General features: G+C 49.2%; 2 non-coding genes and 1 pseudogene across 2 annotated transcripts; all 3 read left to right on the top strand.

The window, feature by feature from the left end:
* Positions 1 to 8,158: 8,158 nt before the first annotated feature.
* On the top strand, positions 8,159 to 8,361 carry LOC141215120 (U2 spliceosomal RNA; annotated as a pseudogene).
* Positions 8,362 to 15,040: 6,679 nt separating this feature from the next.
* Positions 15,041 to 15,231, top strand: LOC141215099 (U2 spliceosomal RNA). Its single transcript, XR_012284245.1, has one exon. It is a non-coding gene; the product is annotated as a U2 spliceosomal RNA (small nuclear RNA).
* A 1,115-nt stretch (positions 15,232 to 16,346) lies between these two features.
* LOC141215052 (U2 spliceosomal RNA) lies at positions 16,347 to 16,537 on the top strand. Its single transcript, XR_012284200.1, has one exon. It is a non-coding gene; the product is annotated as a U2 spliceosomal RNA (small nuclear RNA).
* The last annotated feature ends 511 nt before the right edge of the window (positions 16,538 to 17,048 follow it).

Here is a 17,048-nt window from a genome sequence, read left to right as displayed (position 1 = left end):
CACCCGTATGGCCGGTGACTCGGGGCCTTCTAATGGCTTCCGCTCCACGATGGCGGTGCTGGTCCCACGCGTGTGACCGGGCCTTCGGGCTTCTGGGCCAGGGGACCTGAAATCCCCTGCCTGACGGATTCTGCTGCTGGGTAGAAGTTAGTCCCCACAGCCTCGGACTCCGGGTCCGGTAAAGAATCTTCTTAGTCAGGGCGAGCTCTTTAGCTGCCAGCCCCTGACTCCTTGGGACTCTGCTGCTTCCTATGCTGCTCTTGTCTCTACTCTTCCTGGACTCACTAACCCTGCCTCAGCCCCGGGTTTATACAGGGGAAGTTCTTCCCCTCCCAAGGCTGGGCAGGAGGTGTGGCATGCACAGGATCCCTGACCAAAGGACCTCCCACCTGCTCTCAGACGTAATATCTCTATCACTGTGACAACCAGACCCCTGGGGTGTCACACTCCCCCCTAGTGAAATTTAGTACTCCGGGACTAAACACTTTTTAGAAAAATATAACAAGGTATATCAAAGAACAATAAAATACAATAAGGAAACACAATAAGATGGTCACGGATGTCCGCAACCGGGTGCAGTCTTTGAAGAAAAGCAAAAGTGTCCATTTCACCAACACAGGGAGACGTAACCAGGTAGGGGTCTGTCCTACCCCGAGTCCTTAACAGTCTCTAGTCCATCCTGGGTTACGCTCCAACTATATACAAAGGATTCCCGGTAAATCCACCGAAGACTCCTAAAAACAACTAGAAACACAAAATTACACACAAGCAACAATAAACAGGTAAACATTGTAAAACAACTTAAACATTTAGATCCTCCAACGTGCGGGTAACTGGCCTCTAGTGGCCCTAGTGGACCTACGGAGCTGACTGTCTGGCCCTGAACTACAGGGTGTAGGAGCTGTCAAGGGTAAACTGGGCAGCTGTCTACCGGCTCTTTGTCTCACTAGGGGTACGGCAGGCTCACTATAAGCAGAGGGTGGATTCTCCTGTTCCGCTTGGGTGGAGTCTTCTGCCTCCTGGACCGGCTGCTCTTCCAGCTCTACCCGTTGCTCCGTAGGTTCTTGGGATGATGGTTGGAGGAAGGTGAGTACGGGTACCACAACTGCACCATTGACTTGAGTCCAAGACCGAGGGAAGTCCCCGAGCACGGTACTAACCATATCTTCCCTTTCTTCCACGGGTCGATGGTCTTCCTGTTCCTCCTCAGGGTTCCTCAGTTGTTCGGGGCACTTCTTCAGGTGGTCCCGGGATACAATGGCTGTGGTTTCCCCTCCGTCTTTACTGATGGTACAGACCTTCGGGTTCTCGTGGCTTGAGGGCAGTACGGTGTACGGGTCCTTCTCCCACTGGTCGTCCAACTTGTGGAGCCGTCTCTTCCTCTTCAAGACCTGCTCTCCGGGTACCAGGGGAACAGCGGGAGCATACTGGTTGTAAGTCTTCTCTTGTCTTTCCCTAGCCTGACAGAGACTTCGCTCCACGCTCTCCTGTACTTTCCGGTACTGCTGCTGCCTCTCTGTGTCCCAGTCCGTTTCTGGTGAAGTGTCCTCGGGCGTCAGGACTCCCATTTCCAGGTCAACAGGTAACTTACCAGGTCTTGCCCTCATTAGGTAAGCCGGGGTACAGTTGGTGGAACCTACCGGGATGTGGTTGTATAGGTCCACCAGATCGGGCAACTTCTCAGGCCACAGACTGCGTTCTTCCAGGGGCAACGTTTTTAGAAGATCCATTACCACCTGGTTCATTTTCTCACAAAGTCCATTAGTTTGCGGATGGTAGGGTGTCGTCCTTATCTTCCGGCAGCCATACAGATTGCAGAATTCCTGGAAGACCTCCGCTTCAAAGGCAGGTCCCTGGTCCGTCAGCACTTGGTCCGGGTACCCGTGTGGACGGCAAAAGTGCTGCTGGAAGGCTCTAGCTGCTGTTCGAGCCGTTAAGTCCTTGACGGGGACGACAACCAGAAACCGGGAGTAATGATCCACGATGGTTAACGCGTAGACGTAGCCACTTCTGCTGGGGGTCAGTTTTACATGATCCAAGGCTACCAGTTCCAACGGTTGCCGGGTGACGATGGACTGCAGGGGAGTCTTCTGGCTGGCCCGGTCCTTCCTTCTCAGATTGCACGGGCCACAGTCTCTGCACCACTTCTCGATGGTTCCCCTCATGCCTACCCAGTGGAACCGCTCGCGCAGCAGGAACTCCAGCTTTTTCCACCCGAAGTGTCCAGCTCCGTCGTGGTATGCCTCCATCACCATGGCTGCGTCTCTTCGTGGCACCACTACTTGCCAGAGTAGTTCATGCGTCCTGGAGTTAACCATTCTGCGGCACAACTTCCCCTTGTAAAGGAACAGTCGACTCTTCTCTGCCCATAGTTGTTTGGCTTCCTCTGGAGCGTCTGATTCCAGGCTAGCCTCCGGGCGAGTCAGCATCTCCTTCACCAGTCGGACGGCAGGGTCGCTGTCTTGCGTTTCCGCCCAGTTGTAGTGAGGTAAGGGGTTCAACGTAGCAGCCTGCTTACTCCTTACCCGGTGGGAATACTGGATAGTCCCATGACGGTGGAACGCAGGGAGTTCAACTTCTTCCAGTCCCTCCGGATCTTCTCCTCCGTCCGGCAGGTTGGGCATCCTGGACAGGGCGTCCGCGTTGGTATTGGAGCGCCCTGCCCGGTATTTAATTGTGAACTCGTAGTTGGACAGACGGGCCATCCACCTCTGCTCCAGGGCACCGAGTCTTGCCGTGTCCAGGTGTGTCAGCGGGTTGTTATCCGTGTATACGGTGAACCGGGAAGAAGCGAGGTAATGCCTAAAGCGCTCGGTGACTGCCCATACCACGGCCAGGAACTCTAGCTTAAATGAGCTGTAATTTTCGGGGTTCCTTTCGGTGGGTCGCAGTTTTCGGCTGGCATAGGAGATTACTCGTTCTCTCCCCTGCTGAATCTGGGACAGTACGGCTCCTAGCCCGATGTTACTGGCGTCGGTGTAGAGGATGAAGGGCTGGCTATAGTCCGGGTACGCCAAGATTTCATCCCCCGTGAGGGCCATCTTCAGCTGGCGGAAGGACTCTTCTTCTAGCTTTTCCCATTTGAAGGGCGGCTTCTGGTTCTTGGCCTTCCGGGACTGGCCTATCAGGAGGTCCTGCATAGGTGCTGCCTTTTTGGTGAAACCGGGAATAAACCTTCGGTAGTAGCCTACCAACCCTAGGAACTGCCGCACTTCTTTTACGCTGGAGGGGCTTGGCCATCCCTTAATTGCGGTGATCTTATCGGGGTCGGGAGCCACTCCGTCAGCGCTCACCACGTGTCCCAGGTATTGCACCTTTGGTTTCAGGAGGTGACACTTGGAGGGTTTCACCTTTAGGCCGTAACTCGCCAGAGCTTCGAACACCTCCGCCAGGTGTTTCAGGTGGTCCTCATAAGTTTTGGAGTATACGATGACATCGTCCAGGTACAACAGGACCGTCTCGAAGTTTCTGTGGCCCAGACAGCACTCCATTAATCGTTGGAAGGTTCCTGGGGCGTTGCAGAGTCCGAACGGCATGCAGGTGAACTCGCTAAGTCCCATCGGGGTGGTGAATGCGGTCTTCTCCCGGTCCGCCTCTGCTACAGGAACCTGCCAGTACCCGCTAGTGAGATCCAAGGTAGAGAAGAAGTTAGCAGATCTTAAAGCAGCCAATGACTCCTCTATCCTTGGTAAGGGGTACGCATCCTTGTGTGTGATACGGTTGATTTTCCGGTAATCTACACACATCCTCATGGTGTTGTCTTTCTTTTTGACTAAAACTAGTGGGGCTGCCCAGGGGCTACAGCTATCCCGGATTACCCCAGCCTCCTTCATGTCTCTAAGCATCCCCTTGGCGTGTTGGTAATGTGCAGGGGGTACGGGTCGATACCTCTCTTTTATGGGAGGATGATCTCCCGTGGGGATGCGGTGTTCTACCCCCTTGACTCGCCCGAAGTCTAACGGGTGTTTACTAAACACTCTCTCATACTCTTGAACCACCCGATAGACTCCTTGTTTCTGGTGTGAGGGAGTGGAGTCAGTACCCAGATGTAGTTGCTGACACCAGTCCTCCATGTCTTTCTTAGAGCCGTTACCTTCCTCCGGGTGAGATGGAGGCAAGGGTTCCACAGATTGTATAGAATTTTGATTAGTGGTATATAATTTGGCTAGCGTGGCATACCGGGGCAGGTACACTTCCCTCTCCCCGATATTTATTATGCGAACGGGCACCCTCCCATGGCGTACATTGACCACCCCCCGTGCTGTCAAAATGGTGGGCCTACTGTCTGAGTAAACTGGTTCTACCATTGCCTGGTAATCTCTACCTCTCAGACCAATAGCTGCCCGGCACCAAATCATCATTTCACTTTTTGGGGGCATGGCAATAGGAAAAGGGTCACACATTCTTACGCTACCAATCTCACCGCCGGAGAGTTCCACTTGTTGCCGTTGCATCAGTGCCCGGATCTCTTTCTGGAGCACCCGCTGCTCGCCGGAGCTGGCATTCTTGGCAACCTGCTGTAAAAGGAAAATCACCTCTGCAAGACAATTTTCAATTACATTAGTTCCTAGAGTTATTTTTGGGTGACTCTCATGTTTGTCAATATCTACAATGATCAGTCCCTGTGCGGCCAGTTCGACTCTACCAATTTTGATGGTCACCTCTTTAAATCCGATCTGTGGCACGGGCTGACCATTGCTGGCGATGATACTCAAGTCGTCGTCAGGGTAGCGGGTAATATCCGAGTCATTCCAGTACTGCTTGAAGAGCACGTACGGGATGGTGGTGACCTGTGACCCGGTGTCCAGTAGGGCACTCATGGGAATGCCATCCAGTACCACAGGCAAGACTGGACGTCCTCCCACATATCTGTCGCGCCAGTTCGATGGGCCTGGTGATCTTTTTCCTGGGGGTTGGCCCTCTACCCCAGGTTGTGCCCGTTTAAAGAACAGTACCTTTCCATATGTCCGGGTTGATTGCAGCGGCGGCAGATGGGTCGTCCGTCCTCGCTGTATCGGTCACTGGGTCTTCCTCTGGCCGGTGGGGTCCTCCTTGGTCGACGCCACGGGATGTCCTCCGGTCCGGATGCCAGCTGGATCTTCCCTGGAGTGGAAACCTGTAAAGACTGCACAGTTCGGGTTAGCGCAGCAACGCTTTTAGCTAGCTCTTGGACCTGATGGTGTAGGTCTGGAGCCGGGTCATTGTCCAAAGCCTGCGCATCAGCTCCCACAGGCCCTGCTGACAAGGGCGCCGCCTCCTGGTAGTAAGTGGTAGTGGGGCGTCTGTGGGTCACAACGCCACCTGGTGCCGGTTCTCGGAGCACCCGGATGGCTCTGTCCTTGAACTGTGCAAATTCTAGATGAGGGTCCTGTAAGGCCATTGCCCGCAACTGGGTGCGGTGGGCATTGCAATATAAACCCTCTATAAATTGTTCGGTCAACAGCCTGTCCTCGTTTCCCACTCCATTAGGGTCGGTCTGCTTAATGGCCCTCAGGGCCTCTTGTAGGTTGAGTGCATAGTCCCTTATACTCTCATGCGCTCGCTGCTTGCACCCGTAGAATCTAAGTTTAATCTCGGCTGAGGTGCGGGTATCAAAGGTGTCCTTCAGCCGGGTTAGTATCCCTGCGACAGTCTTCCTCCCAGGTGGCCAGGATTTTACTTCCCTTTTGGCTGCCCCAGTTAGTTGGGCCACCAGGATGCTCACTTTTTGCTCTTCTGTGAGGGGGTACACCTGGAAGAGGCTATCCAGCTTTTCTCTAAAGTCATGCAGGGTATGTGACTCCCCTGAGTACTGGGGTAGCCAAGCTGCTCCCGGGATATAGGGCATGGTGAAGGGCATAACTGCAACAGCGGTAGCGCTGGCGGGGGTTGAGGCAGTGGAGCTCTCCTCCGTATCCGACATCTTCCTCCCCCCTAGTGGACCGTGGCCTACCTTGCGATGATCCTGTTCCGTAGGCCGCGGCTCCGCAGTGGATCGTCAGGGTTGAGGACCTTCCGTTGCGCTCCTGTGACGTCGGCGTCTGCTGGGCTCCTTCCAGGACCTTACGCAACGTCCGGACGTGAGGCGGGGCTTCAGTTCTCGCGCGCTTTCGGAGTCCACGCCCCTCTTCTTCCCGCGCGGCGTCCTCAAGATGGCGTCCAATGGCGGGAAAACTCCACGGATGGCGGGAAGAAGGCTGAAGATGGCGCCGGATGGCGGGAAACTTCACCGATGGCGGGAAGAAGGCTGAAGATGGCGCCGGATGGCGGGAATCTTCACCGATGGCAGGAATCTTCACCACTGGTAAGTTTGAACAGTCTTTGCTTTTCAGGCACGCAGTACCCGGTGGTTGCGGGCACGTGATCCTGCCGACTACGCCAAAGTTGACGCGCCCCTGGGCCTGTGTCGCGCTGCGTTGCGCACGCGGGAGCTTACCCGGAGCCGGATCTGTTTAGGGTTGTAGTCTCGTGGCGGTGACCCGGTCCGTGCCCAGGGAGTCAAACTGGACGGCAGTCTGTTAGCGGTAGAAAATGGTTGATGACTACGCCACCCGTTGAATGCAGCCAGGGGGCTGCTGCTGCAGGGCAGACCGCTGAGGCCGGTGGAAGGATGGTGCAGCGTGATAGTATAACCCCCAACGGGAGGGGTATGGCCTCAGGGCAGCCGACGTGGATGATGGGGGTAGCAGGAACCACTCAGAGACGGTATGGTAGCGTTCAGGGTCTTTACTGGTAACAACGATAGACCCTCCCGGAGTACTTGCTAGCGAACGGGGCCTGGTCAGTCCTTGAGCAGATGGGATCTCCCCTGGCCAGGCGTAGTTGTAGGCCTCCCAAGCTGACTGTACTCTTCTGGCTACCTTGCTAGAAGCTGATGTAAGTAGCCCACGTCCCTGAGTGTACCGTGTGGTGCTCACCCGTATGGCCGGTGACTCGGGGCCTTCTAATGGCTTCCGCTCCACGATGGCGGTGCTGGTCCCACGCGTGTGACCGGGCCTTCGGGCTTCTGGGCCAGGGGACCTGAAATCCCCTGCCTGACGGATTCTGCTGCTGGGTAGAAGTTAGTCCCCACAGCCTCGGACTCCGGGTCCGGTAAAGAATCTTCTTAGTCAGGGCGAGCTCTTTAGCTGCCAGCCCCTGACTCCTTGGGACTCTGCTGCTTCCTATGCTGCTCTTGTCTCTACTCTTCCTGGACTCACTAACCCTGCCTCAGCCCCGGGTTTATACAGGGGAAGTTCTTCCCCTCCCAAGGCTGGGCAGGAGGTGTGGCATGCACAGGATCCCTGACCAAAGGACCTCCCACCTGCTCTCAGACGTAATATCTCTATCACTGTGACAACCAGACCCCTGGGGTGTCACATATGCCCTTATTGGTACCTACAATTGGAATGTTTTATCAAAAAATTTCATCTTGAGAAAGTTCAGATGGTGAGTTTTCTGAAGAATAAAAGCATGGTGAAAAGGATGTGTGCGGATAATAGGATGTGTGAAATTATTGGGTTAAGGTCAGCTGAAGCGGAGGATGTCTGGTGTAAGCTGGTCAAACATGATATGTCTAACAAACAGAAAGATTTAGTTTGGATGTCTTTGCATGGGATTTTACCTGTGAGGAGTGTACAAAAAAGGAAAGGGTTGGCGGTGTCTGAAAGGTGTCCGAGAGAGCGGTGTGGGTGTAATGAAGAGGTCCATCATGTTCTATGGTCATGTAGGTTTGCGAAGGATGTTTGGGCTAAATTGGGTGGGTTATGTATGGAATTGACTGGGGTGAAACGTTTGAATTTTGAAATTGTCATGTTTGGGTTATGCATGTTAAACCGTGAAAAGGATAGGATTTTGTGGCTGTTTTTGGCTTGTGTGAAGGAGGTTTTGTGGAATTGCCGGAACTTGTATGTGTTTAAAAATGAGCGTTTTGAGGTGGATGATTGTGTTAAAATGGTCCTTGAGAAGTTATATTTCTATTATAAATGTGATATGAAAGGTGGGATGGATGCAGAGGGAGTATGGAAATTCCAGAAATGGAAACATATAATTAGTCTGTAATTTTGTTTTTTTCTGATGTGTATATTGCATTTTTTCAATTTAACTGGATAATAAAAGAAACCATCATGATGAGTTTTAAACGATAAATGATTGTGGAATGGTTGTTTTTTTCAGATGAGGAGACGACCTTTTATTCTGCATTATTGTTTTAAACCTGAATGGTTTTGTAAAAAAAAAAAAAAAAAAAAATCTGTTCTTATCAGTTTAATATCTGATACGTCCCCTATCTGGGGACCATATATTAAATGGATTTTTAGAACAGGGAGATGGAAAAAGAGCTTGCTCTGTCCACTCCACGCATTGACCTGGTATTGCAGTATCTCCAGGACCGGTGCACCCCTTCTTTAATGCAGTTTCTAAAATCAGAAAGAATTGAATTCAATGTTTTTTGTTCATTTTGCTTGTTTGTCGGATTTTGGGATGGACTCTTTGGCTTTGCTTTTCTTCTCCTCATTGGATTTTTCATGTTCAAAGTTGCAGAAGCCAGATTACAAGCTCATTTTGGTTCAACTTCAGCAACTGTGCATTGCATTGCCATGTAATGTGATGCAATGCTATCTTTCTAGCTCTCCCTTTTTACTTCCTTTTGGATAAACAGACATATTAGGCAAGCATTTTGGAGCTTTCACCTAAATAACTACAGGTGGTGAGATAAGCTGCACAATATAATTGACCTTTCAGTATATTGTTGCACACACACCATCTATTTAGCAAATGCCCTTGTTATCAACAGCAGCCTTTTAAACTCACCTGAGCTAACAGGTATGTGCGCTGGTTACTCTGCTGCGCTTAAAATTTCTTTTTTGGTTTGCTACAATGCCTTTTCTGAAACGTTGTCTCCTTCTGCTGGAACACTGACTTCTTTCATTTAATGCCTGCAGACTATAAAAGAGAACCCAACCCAAAAAGTTTGGTTGATTAGTCTGTGGCATTCTGTTAAACTGTTGCTTATGGCGGTCTCTGTGAGCTTCTCAGCGACATTCAGCCAGCCAGGTATCCTGCCTGCAGTAGATGGAATGTGGCAATGGAACGCTGGCTGCGCGTGTCATAATTAGTGTTGAGCCACCCCCGTAGTGTTCGGGTTCGGTTCGGTTCGTCGAACACCGGGATGTTCGAGGAACTGTTCGTTGAACTGTTCGTCGAACACCTTAGAACACCGTCGAACACCGTTAAAACCAATGGCAGGCAAACAAAAACACATAGAAACACATAGAAAACACCTGCAAAGGTGTCCAAAAGCTGACAAACTGCTCAGAAGACACTCTGTTTAAAAAAGCCGGCCGGCAAATTCAGCAGCGGCATACACCGGTACCCGACAATTTAGACAAGAAGGAATAGAGCATCACACATAGATTAGATAGATAGAAACATGTCAGTCACACATATAAGAATCACAGTGACAGTGTTGGTTACTGTACTTGTCATTTAGTGTAAAGGATTTATTAAAAAAAATATTAGTGTTTTCATGCACCGTCTCTTTAAAAAAGCCGGCCGGCAATTCAGCAGCGGTACCCGACAATTTAGAACAGAAAGAATAGAGCTTCACACATAGATTAGATAGATAGAAACATGTCAGTCACATATATAATAAGTACAGTGATAGTGTTGCTTACTGTACTTGTCATTTAGTGTAAAGGATTTATTTAAAAAAATAATAGTGTTTTCATGCACTGTCTCTTTAAAAAAGCCGGCCGGCAATTCAGCAGCGGTACCCGACAATTTAGAACAGAAAGATAGAGCATCACACATAGATTAGATAGATAGAAACATGTCAGTCACATATATATGAAGTACAGTGATAGTGTTGGTTACTGTACTTGTCATTTAGTATTAAAATAAAGGATTTATTATTAAAAAAATTGGCGTGGGGTTCCCCTTAATTTTAGGCTCTAGCGGAGGTTAAGCAGACGGCTGGGGCAGATGTTTGAAGCCTGGGAAGGGGGTAATACCCACGGAGCTTCCCAGGCTACTAATATCAGCCCCCAGCTGAATACATAGCCTTTACTAGCTATTAAAATGGGGGCCCCCCCCCAAAAAATGACGTGGGGTCCCCCCTAATTTAATAGCTAGCAAAGGCTAGGCAGACAGCTGGGGGCTGATATTAATAGCCCAGGAAGGGAGCCATGAATATTGGCCCCCTCCCAGGCTAGAAACACCAGCCGTCAGCCGCCCCAGAAATGGCGCATTCATAGGATGCGCCAATTCTGGCACTTAGCCTCGCTCTTCCACGCTGCCCTGGTGCGGTGGCAGGGGGTAATAGGGTTGGGGTTGATGTCAGCTTATAATGCCAGCTGACATCAAGCCCAGGTTAGTAATGGAGAGGCGTCTATAAGACACCCCCATTACTAACCCCATAGTCAAAGTTAAAAAAAACACAAACACCCAGAATAAAGTCCTTTAATTGAAATAAAGACACAATCCTTTATTGTTCTAAATTAAACCATACTTACCATCACGCCCATTCCAGCTGAAGCCAACGATCTCCTGCAATAAAAGAAAAATAATAAAGCAACCTCATCCTTACCTTTCCATGGTTCCCACGACAGCTTCAGCTCTGCTACATCGAGATGACAGGCTGGACCGCAGCAGAACGCCGCCATCCAGCCTGGCATCCCGCAGACACTGAGAAGCGCAGGCTTGCTTGCGCTGCTCAGCGTCTCTCTGTGACGACATCCAGATGAGCCGAGTTCATGTCCAATGAACTCGGCTCACCTCATGCACGTCACTGATAGCGTGGGAAAATTCTCACGCTGAAGCGGTGAGTGCAGGAGAATTTTCCCACGCTGTCAGTGACCTGCAGGAGGTGAGCTGAGTTCATTGGACATGAGCTCACCTCATGCACATCACTGACAGCGTGGGAGAATTCTCCTGCACTCAGCACTTCAGCGTGAGAATTTTCCCACGCTGTCAGTGACGTGCATGAGGTGAGCCGAGTTCATTGGACATGACCTCGGCTCATCTTTATGCCGTCACAGCGAGACAGTGAGGAGCGCAAGCATGCCTGCGCTTCTCAGTGTCTGCGGGATGACAGACTGGATGGCAGCGTTCTGCTGCGGTCCAGCCAGTCATCTCGATGTAGCAGAGCTGAAGCTGTCGTGGGAACCATGGAAAGGTAAGGATGAGGTTGGTTTATTATTTTTCTTTTATTGCAGGAGATCGTTGGCTTCAGCTGGAATGGGTGTGATGGTAAGTATGGTTTAATTTAGAACAATAAAGAATTGTGTCTTTATTTCAATTAAAGGACTTTATTCTGGGTGTTGTGTTTTTTTTAAATACTTTACTAGAAATTCATGGCGGTCATGTCTAATACTGGCGTGACCCCATGAATTTTGGGCTTGGGGCCAGCTGATAATACCAAGCTGGCCCTAACCCCTTTATTACACAGTGAGCCACCGCACCAGGGCCCTGGATGAGTTGGGTACAGCGCCAGAAGATGGCGCTTCTATGAACGCGCCATTTTCCGGGGTGGCTGCGGACTGCAATTTGTAGCGGGGGGGGGCCCAGAAAGCTTGGGCCTCCCTGCGCTGCAGATTCCAGCCCCCAGCTGCCTAGTTGTACCTGGCTGGACACAAAAATAGGGCGAAGCCCCACGTACTTTTTTTTTAATTATTTCATGAAATTCATGAAATAATTAAGAAAAAAAGGGCTTCCCTATATTGTTGTGTCCGGCCAGGTACAAATAGGCAGCTGGTGGATGGGGGCAGCCCGTTCCTGCCTGCTGTACCTGGCTGGACACAAATATAGTGCGAAGCCCCACTTCAATTTTTTTAAATTATTTCAGGAAATTCATGAAATAATTTAAAAAAAATTGACGTGGGGCTTCGCACTATATTTGTGTCCAGCCAGGTACAGCAGGCAGGAACGGGCTGCCCCCAACCACCAGCTGCCTATTTGTACCTGGCCGGACACAACAATATAGGGAAGCCCTTTTTTTCTTAATTATTTCATGAAATAATTTAAAGAAAATTGACGTGGGGCTTCGCCCTGTTTTTGTGTCCAGCCAGGTACAACTAGGCAGCTGGGGGCTGGAATCCGCAGCGCAGGGAGACCCAAGCTTTCTGGGCCACCCCCGCTGCAAATTGCAGTCCGCAGCCACCCCGGAAAATGGCGCGTTCATAGAAGCGCCATCTTCTGGCGCTGTACCCAACTCATCCAGGGCCCTGATGCGGTGGCTCACTGGGTAATAAAGGGGTTAGGGCCAGCTTGGCATTATCAGCTGGCCCTAAGCCCGAAATTCATGGGGTCACGCCAATATTAGACATGAACACCATGAATTTCTAGTAAAGTATTTAAAAAAAACACAACACCCAGAAAAAAGTCCTTTAATTGAAATAAACACACAATTCTTTATTGTTCTAAATTAAACCATACTTACCATCACGCCCATTCCAGCTGAAGCCAACGATCTCCTGAAATAAAAGAAAAATAATAAAGCAACATCATCCTTACCTTTCCATGGTTCCCATGACAGCTTCAGCTCTGCTACATCGAGATGACAGGCTGGACCGCAGCAGAACGCTGCCATCCAGCCTGTCATCCCGCAGACACTGAGAAGCGCAGGCTTGCTTGCGCTCCACAGTGTCTCTCTGTGAGGGCATCCAGATGAGCCGAGTTAATGTCCAATGAACTCGGCTCACCTCATGCACGTCACTGACAGCGTGGGAAAATTCTCCTGCACTCAGCGCTTCAGCGTGGGAGAATTCTCACACTGAAGCGCTGAGTGCAGGAGAATTCTCCCACGCTGTCAGTGACGAGCAGGAGGTGAGCTGAGTTCATTGGACATGAGCTCACCTTATGCACGTCACTGACAGCGTGGGAGAATTCTCCTGCACTCACCGCTTCAGCGTGAGAATTTTCCCACGCTGTCAGTGACGTGCATGAGGTGAGCCGAGTTCATTGGACATGAACTCGGCTCATCTGGATGTCGTCACAGAGAGACGCTGAGCAGCGCAAGCAAGCCTGCGCTTCTCAGTGTCTGCGGGATGAGAGGCTGGATGGCAGCGTTCTGCTGCGGTCCAGCCTGTCATCTCGATGTAGCAGAGCTGAAGCTGTCGTGGGAACCATGGAAAGGTAAGGATGAGGTTGCTTTATTATTTTTCTTTTATTGCAGGAGATCGTTGGCTTCAGCTGGAATGGGCGTGACGGTAAGTATGGTTTAATTTAGAACAATAAAGGATTGTGTCTTTATTTCAATTAAAGGACTTTATTCTGGGTGTTTGTGTTTTTTTTAACTTTGACTATGGGGTTAGTAATGGGGGTGTCTTATAGACGCCTCTCCATTACTAACCTGGGCTTGATGTCAGCTGGCATTATAAGCTGACATCAACCCCAACCCTATTACCCCCTGCCACCGCACCAGGGCAGCGTGGAAGAGCGAGGCTAAGTGCCAGAATTGGCGCATCCTATGAATGCGCCATTTCTGGGGCGGCTGACGGCTGGTGTTTCTAGCCTGGGAGGGGGCCAATATTCATGGCTCCCTTCCTGGGCTATTAATATCAGCCCCCAGCTGTCTGCCTAGCCTTTGCTAGCTATTAAATTAGGGGGGACCCCACGTCATTTTTTTCGGGGGGTCCCCCATTTTAATAGCTAGTAAAGGCTATGTATTCAGCTGGGGGCTGATATTAGTAGCCTGGGAAGCTCCGTGGGTATTACCCCCTTCCCAGGCTTCAAACATCTGCCCCAGCCGTCTGCTTAACCTCCGCTAGAGCCTAAAATTAAGGGGAACCCCACGCCAATTTTTTTAATAATAAATCCTTTGTTTTAATACTAAATGACAAGTACAGTAACCAACACTATCACTGTACTTCATATATATGTGACTGACTTGTTTCTATCTATCTAATCTATGTGTGATGCTCTATCTTTCTGTTCTAAATTGTCGGGTACAGCTGCTGAATTGCCGGCCGGCTTTTTTAAAGAGACAGTGCATGAAAACACTATTATTTTTTTTGATAAATCCTTTACGCTAAATGACAAGTACAGTAAGCAGCACTGTCACTGTACTTCATATATATGTGACTGACATGTTTCTATCTATCTAATCTATGTGTGATTCTCTATTCTTTCTATTCTAAATTGTCGGGTACCGCTGCTGAATTGCCGGCCGGCTTTTTTAAAGAGACGGTGCATGAAAACACTATTATTTTTTTTGATAAATCCTTTACGCTAAATGACAAGTACAGTAAGCAGCACTTTCACTGTACTTCTTATATATGTGGCTGACATGTTTATATCTATCTAATCTATGTGTGAAGCTCTATTCTTTCGGTTCTAAATTGTCGGGTACAGGTGTATGCCGCTGCTGTATTGCCGGCTTTTCATGTTTCACTGTTGGCACTGTTCCCATCGATTTGGGCAATCACTGTAATGCCACAACCACCATGGCTGTGGCATTACAGTGAGTGGCAGACAATCCCTGCATGATTGGTGCTCTAAATAGCGCCAGACATGCAGGACACGCTTTTGGTGCACGAACAGTTATCGAACATAACCTCGAACAGCTGAATTTTTTGCAAATCGTTCGGGTTCGTCGAACAACTCGAACACCGCCCAAAACAGCTCGAATTTGAGATTGGCGAACAGTTCTAGTCGAACACCGCTCATCTCTAGTCATAATAGGCTCTGAGCCTTTATATACCTGTGCACAGCAGCAGCCACCTTCAGTCTGCTGCTGGACAGCCAGCAGCAGCAGCAGCAGGAGAGGTATGTAATCAGGAGCCCTCCTGCTAAGGGTAGACAGCTGCTCGTTCCACCCCACCCCCCGCCTTAATTGGTTCTCCTCCCTTCCAACGGTGTTGAGGCGGGTTGGAACAGCAGGGGGTGAAGGTGCTGTGTTTAAAGAGGTGGAGTTATGCAGATCTAAAACGCGTGGATTGCAGCAGCAGCAAGCCGAAAAGTGCAGGCATGTAAGGGATCTAGAGGTTGACAACATGTCTTCTTAACGGGAGTCCAGGAGCTCATCTCCACAAATGGACTTTTCAGGATCCTTGGGTGGCTCCGTAGTTTGAAACCAATTCTGGTTATCGCTTCTCGGCCTTTTGGCTAAGATCAAGTGTAATATCTGTTCTTATCAGTTTAATATCTGATACGTCCCCTATCTGGGGACCATATATTAAATGGATTTTTAGAACAGGCAGATGGAAAAAGAGCTTGCTCTGTCCACTCCACGCATTGACCTGGTATTGCAGTATCTCCAGGACCGTTGCACCCCTTCTTTAATGCAGTTTCTAAAATCAGAAAGAATTGAATTCAATGTTTTTTGTTCATTTTGCTTGTTTGTCGGATTTTGGGATGGACTCTTTGGCTTTGCTTTTCTTCTCCTCATTGGATTTTTCATGTTCAAAGTTGCAGAAGCCAGATTACAAGCTCATTTTGGTTCAACTTCAGCAACTGTGCATTGCATTGCCATGTAATGTGATGCAATGCTATCTTTCTAGCTCTCCCTTTTTACTTCCTTTTGGATAAACAGACATATTAGGCAAGCATTTTGGAGCTTTCACCTAAATAACTACAGGTGGTGAGATAAGCTGCACAATATAATTGACCTTTCAGTATATTGTTGCACACACACCATCTATTTAGCAAATGCCCTTGTTATCAACAGCAGCCTTTTAAACTCACCTGAGCTAACAGGTATGTGCGCTGGTTACTCTGCTGCGCTTAAAATTTCTTTTTTGGTTTGCTACAATGCCTTTTCTGAAACGTTGTCTCCTTCTGCTGGAACACTGACTTCTTTCATTTAATGCCTGCAGACTATAAAAGAGAACCCAACCCAAAAAGTTTGGTTGATTAGTCTGTGGCATTCTGTTAAACTGTTGCTTATGGCGGTCTCTGTGAGCTTCTCAGCGACATTCAGCCAGCCAGGTATCCTGCCTGCAGTAGATGGAATGTGGCAATGGAACGCTGGCTGCGCGTGTCATAATAGGCTCTGAGCCTTTATATACCTGTGCACAGCAGCAGCCACCTTCAGTCTGCTGCTGGACAGCCAGCAGCAGCAGCAGCAGGAGAGGTATGTAATCAGGAGCCCTCCTGCTAAGGGTAGACAGCTGCTCGTTCCACCCCACCCCCCGCCTTAATTGGTTCTCCTCCCTTCCAACGGTGTTGAGGCGGGTGGGAACAGCAGGGGGTGAAGGTGCTGTGTTTAAAGAGGTGGAGTTATGCAGATCTAAAACGCGTGGATTGCAGCAGCAGCAAGCCGAAAAGTGCAGGCATGTAAGGGATCTAGAGGTTGACAACATGTCTTCTTAACGGGAGTCCAGGAGCTCATCTCCACAAATGGACTTTTCAGGATCCTTGGGTGGCTCCGTAGTTTGAAACCAATTCTGGTTATCGCTTCTCGGCCTTTTGGCTAAGATCAAGTGTAGTATCTGTTCTTATCAGTTTAATATCTGATACGTCCCCTATCTGGGGACCATATATTAAATGGATTTTTAGAACAGGGAGATGGAAAAAGAGCTTGCTCTGTCCACTCCACGCATTGACCTGGTATTGCAGTATCTCCAGGACCGGTGCACCCCTTCTTTAATGCAGTTTCTAAAATCAGAAAGAATTGAATTCAATGTTTTTTGTTCATTTTGCTTGTTTGTCGGATTTTGGGATGGACTCTTTGGCTTTGCTTTTCTTCTCCTCATTGGATTTTTCATGTTCAAAGTTGCAGAAGCCAGATTACAAGCTCATTTTGGTTCAACTTCAGCAACTGTGCATTGCATTGCCATGTAATGTGATGCAATGCTATCTTTCTAGCTCTCCCTTTTTACTTCCTTTTGGATAAACAGACATATTAGGCAAGCATTTTGGAGCTTTCACCTAAATAACTACAGGTGGTGAGATAAGCTGCACAATATAATTGACCTTTCAGTATATTGTTGCACACACACCATCTATTTAGCAAATGCCCTTGTTATCAACAGCAGCCTTTTAAACTCACCTGAGCTAACAGGTATGTGCGCTGGTTACTCTGCTGCGCTTAAAATTTCTTTTTTGGTTTGCTACAATGCCTTTTCTGAAACGTTGTCTCCTTCTGCTGGAAC

Source organism: Phyllobates terribilis, unplaced genomic scaffold (genome assembly GCF_046119375.1).
Source record: "Phyllobates terribilis strain yellow unplaced genomic scaffold, ASM4611937v1 Scaffold_230__1_contigs__length_3167835, whole genome shotgun sequence".
Lineage (NCBI taxonomy): Eukaryota > Metazoa > Chordata > Amphibia > Anura > Dendrobatidae > Phyllobates > Phyllobates terribilis.
This window is presented reverse-complemented; position numbering and strand designations above follow the sequence as displayed.